Source organism: Marmota marmota, unplaced genomic scaffold (genome assembly GCF_001458135.2).
Source record: "Marmota marmota marmota unplaced genomic scaffold, marMar, whole genome shotgun sequence".
Lineage (NCBI taxonomy): Eukaryota > Metazoa > Chordata > Mammalia > Rodentia > Sciuridae > Marmota > Marmota marmota.
This window is the reverse complement of record NW_025999853.1, coordinates 16046484-16051662: the sequence shown is the minus strand read 5'-3', so window position 1 is coordinate 16051662 and position 5179 is coordinate 16046484. Positions and strand designations below refer to the sequence as shown.

At 44.6% G+C, this 5179-nt stretch overlaps 1 pseudogene; it reads right to left on the bottom strand.

Annotated features, from left to right (window-relative positions):
- Positions 1-389: 389 nt before the first annotated feature.
- LOC107139689 lies at positions 390-1596 on the bottom strand (annotated as a pseudogene).
- Between the last annotated feature and the right edge of the window lie 3583 nt (positions 1597-5179).

Here is a 5179-nt window from a genome sequence, read left to right as displayed (position 1 = left end):
TTGGGCCTGTCACAAAACCAGCCCTCAGTAAACATTTGCTGAACATTTACTGCTTACAGCCTCAGGCCCCAGGTACCCAGAGCCTTACTCAGGAAGCAACTGGTGCAGCGTGTTTCTGGTGGACCCTGTGGATACGTTTTGCTTATCTGAGCCATACACACCGCTACACTCCTCCCAATTGTTCTTTTTAAAGCAGCAATAGTGGAGTACTTTATATTTCCTCTATAGCTTTCTTCTTCTTTTTTTCTTTTTCCTGCTGTATTGGGGACTGAACCCAGGGGTGCTCTACCACTAAGCTATATTCCCAGCCCTTTTCATTTTTTATTTTGAGACAAGGTCTTGCTAAGTTGCTGAGGCTGGCTTTGAATTGGCAATCCTCCTGTCTCAGCCTTCCAAGTTGCTGGGATTGCAGGTGTGTGTTACCAAGTCTGTCTCGTGTGTGTGTGTGTGTGTGTGTGTGTGTATACTGGGTGCAGTGGACTTTAGTGATGGTACGTGACAGTAGGGCTCCCTAAGCCCCTCCCCTTCTTCAGGGGTCTGGGATGGAAATTGGGAGGGAGATTCTTGGTATGTTGATGGACTGAGTTAGGAGCAGGGCCTCCCCAGCAGCTGAAGACCTCGCTATTCCTCTGTGTTCTTGCTGGGGTGGTGGTCCAGGGGCTCTGATTCCTTGGAGACCATGTGGACCATGAGATCTGCCACCTTGTTGCTGTAGCCAAATTCATTGTCATACCAGGGAATGAGCTTGACAAAGTGGTCATTGAGGGCAATGCCAGCCCCAGCATGGAAGAGTCACAGGAGACAACCTCCATGTAGCCCAAGAGACCTTAGGGGGCCCTCCAATGCCTGCTTCACCACCTTCTTGATGTCACCATGATTGGCAGCTTTTTCCAGGCGACAGGTCAGATCCACAACTGACGTGTTGGGGTGGGCACACAGTAAGCCATGCCAGGGAGCTCCCCATTCAGTTCAGGGACGACCTTGTGCACAGCCTTGGCAGTGTCAGTGGAAGCAGGGATGATGTCTGGCCAGCCCCACGACCATCATGCCACTGTTTCCCAAAGAGGCCACCCATGGTCTTCTGAGTGGCAGTGATGGCAAGGTCAGTGGTCATGAGTCCTTCCACAATGCCAAAGTTGTCATGGATGACCTTGGCTGGGGGGGCTAAGCAGTTGATCGTGCAGAAGGCATTGCTGATGATCTTGAGGGGGTGGCCATACTTCTCATGGTTCACACCCATCACAAACATGAGGGACACCAGCAGAAGGGGCAGAGGTGATGACCATTTTGGTGCCATTCTTCAAATGAGTCCTAGCCTTCTCAATGATAGTGAAGATGCCAGTGGATGCTACAGCGTATTCAGCACCAGCATCACCAGATCTTTGGCTGTTGGCGGGATCTTGCTCCTAGAAGATGGAGATGAACTTTCCATTGATGACAACTTTCCCATTCTCTGCCTTGAGGGTGCCATTGAACTTTCCATGGATGGAATCACTGGGACATGTAGACCAGGTAGTTGAAGTCAGTATATGGGTCATTGATGGAGACAATATTCACTTTGCTAGGGTTGAAAGCAGCCTCCATTCACTCCAGCCTTCATTATTATGTGTCAGGGATGTGGCTGGCCCTGCCCTGCACAGCGAGAAGATGTGACTGTCTGTTGAACATGGAGAAGCAGAGAGCCTCACTTTTGTTTGTTGTTGTTGTTGTTGATGGTGGTGTTTTTTGATTGTTTGTGGTGTTGGGGATTGAACCCAGGGCTTTGTGCATGCAGGGCACACAATCTACCAACTGAGCTATATTCCCAGCCCTGAGAGCCTTACTTTTATATCTTGAAGATCATTTTAGTTTAGTTAAAATAGAGTTTCCTCATTCTTTTCTACAGCTGAGTAATATTCCAACATATGCATATAATTTATTTATTTTTTCTAGGTAGACATCCTCTCATTTTTGTTATGAAATATGTTGTAAATAATATGTATGTATGTATGTGTACACACACATATACATATTTATATGTATACATATTTTGTGTGTGTGTGCTCCTGGGGATCAAACCCATAGCTTCCTGCCTGCTAGGCAGTCATTCTTCTAACTCACTAAATCCCTAGCCCACAAATAATCTTTTATATATGTCATATCATACATATGCGGCCATGTAATTAAGTTCCTAGAAGTCAAATTGCAAGAGTCCAGGCTATATTCTCTTGCAGTCTGTACAGCTATTACCAAATTGCTCCCCACAGAAATTGCACCCACAGAATTGTTGTTCCCACCAACAATTCAGGAGAGAGCTTGATTCCTCATGTCTTTGCCGAACTCTCTTTTATCTTTGCCAGTCTGATAGTTGAAAGTGAAATTGCAGCGTAATTTTATTTTTTCATTTTCTTATTGTGAATAAGGTTTAATATCTTTCCATCTAAGAGGCATTTGTATTTCCTTTCTTCTGAATTGCCTCTTTTTCTATTAGATGGTTAGTGTTTTTATAAAAAAAAATCAATTTATAGGAACTCTGATGTATTAGGAAAATTACTTTTTGGCTGTGATGCGAGTTGCAAATATTTCCCCTTAGGTGTCATTTGTCTTTAGATAAAAACCATTATGTGTCTTCTGCCTTATGGCTTTTTTAGTCTAATTTATTCATCTGTGTATGAGTGTGTTTGAGACTGTCACTTTTTAATTTGCTTTTTAAACACTTTGTCATACGTCATTATCCACTGAGCAGTGTTCTTGGAAAGTGCATCTTTTATTAGTTACATTTGAACTTGTGCTTCCCCGATGGGGTTTCAGGATACACTCTCCACTCGTGATGAATGGAGGTTTCCCTTATTTCCTCAAGACCCTCATGAGATTTGGGAAGCACCCAAGCTCTGATCACCCTCATTCATTTATGTTGGCACTGATAAATCGCAGTTTCAGGGAGTGACACATTTCTGACTCTTTTTCAGGATTCTGGAATGTACCACCTGCTTTAGTCTTTCATCATCTCCCCATTCATTACAGGTACAGAAGGCTGAAGCTGCAGGAAGACATCTGTCACATGGGAAGAGCACCCCTCTTTCATACCCTCATGTCACTTTCCTTGACAGGAACCATTGCATATCTACTGTCAACCCTGATGAGCCCTCCTGCCCCACATCTGGCCTTCCCCATCCCCGGCCACCAGTATCCCTCACCTGTCTCCCTCTCGACCTATCTTCCATGACCCTCAGTTCTCGGGCAGGCTGTTCAGGGAGGCTGGCCATCCCCACCTCTTTAATGTGGCCTACACATTGGGAGTAGTTCCAGGTAATGGGGCCTGCATGATGGGGCACTCTTTTAAAAAAGGTGAATATAAATTTATAAACACAAAAGTAAATAACAAAAATTAACAGAATGAGAAAACATATTATAACAAGTTACAAAGTCTTCAAAGCTGGAAAATACCAGACAGAGAGACAAATAACTCAACTGCCTGATGCACTTCTATGATGCTTTTTCCTTCCTGTTTGGGGGCATCCTCTTTGATTGTTTTTTTCATGGGATGATAAGTTTGAAATACCATTATCTACAGAGGAAATAGAGACTTCAGGCTATTTTCTAGCAGGGTTGATAGAGTAGAAAAGTTACTTTAGCTTCACAACCTGTTATGGTGATGTTTTGCTAAGACATAGGCCTATACCTTAGGAAGCTTGGCAATTTCTTTTTTTTTTTTTTTAGTTGTAGTTGGATACAATATTTTTAATTAATTAATTTATTTCTATGTAGTGCTGAGGATCGAACCCAGGGCCTCGCCCATGCTAGGTGAGCGCTCAACCACTGAGCCACAACCTCAGCCCTTGGCCTGCAACTTCACACGTAGCCTGAACTCACTGCTTGCTTTAATCCTACAGGTTTGTCATCAGTTTCCACAGGAATTCAGATATATTCAATTTTGCCCAATTTCTTCCTGACAGGAGAGAACTTTAGTTTTTGACCACAAATCAAGACTCCAATCAATCACTCATTTTACAATCCTACATGTCTGATGATTGGGAGAACTTTTTTTTTTTTTTTTTAACAGTCCAGCCTTGGACTCGCCTCTGTTCTCCTCACATTTCTGGGGGTGGGCACTGCGGGACATTTCATATCCTGAAGACCCTCCAGCCCTGCACCTTCATGCCATAGGCTGGGTAGGCCCATGCAGAAGGAGTATTTCTAAAAGCCATTTCTACACCCAGCCAACCAGCCATCTAATGAAACAACAGAAACCCTATAAACATTCTCCATTTAATACAAGTTAAACAAGTCAACTCAATTTCCCTTTAGCTGGTTTTCAAAAATGCCTGGGTCCCCTGTTGAGGGGGGAGGCCAGCAATTTAACAGAGGTTGAAATGGAGATCGATGTGGTCTTACTCACTGGGGTTAATGTATCTTCTAAAGATTGTACCTAACTGCATGAACATGACGCCCACCCAGGGCCTGGGAGGCTCTCAGATTGGAGAGTGCTCACCTGCTTCAAGATAACTCTTTCCTGCTCCTGCTGTCTCCACATTCCCTGAGGTCTAGCCTCCACTCAAAACAGCTCTGTGGGTCAGGACAATTTTGATTTCTAGGGATGGAAACAAGCAGAGGATATACTGATTCCCAAACTGCTGGCCTTGGGAACAGCTGGAAGCAGCAGCAGGAACACTTCCAGAACTCTCCTCTCCTCCACACCTCCGCGTCCATCTCCACCAAGCACAGACCACAACATTGACCTTAGAGGAGGCTTGACCTTCACCAGCTCCAGACTCAGAATTCACTGCTTTTCCACTTACAAAGAAACCCCTCAAAGGACAGATCTGGCTTGGATCACGGGAAGCATTCTAGTGAGATGCTCTGACAGATGGCTCCCACTAGTTCTTCCACAGTGCAGTAGGGAGGAAGGACAGGGCACTGCTGTAGGTAGAACTGCCTGCTCCCTCAGAGACACCATGTTCCAATCATGCATCTGGGACTATGCTGCCTTACAGGGCAGGGCACTTGGCAAATGTGATTAGGTTAAAGAGATGGGAAAATCATTCTGGATTATCTAGGAAGTCCAGTGTAATCACAAGGATCGTCATAGAAAAGAGGCAGGAGAGTCAGAGACAGAGAAGGGGACATAGTGATGGAAGCAGGTCAAGAGTCATGTCGGGAGCCTCTAGAAGCTAGAAGCAGAAAAAAAAAAAAAAAAAAA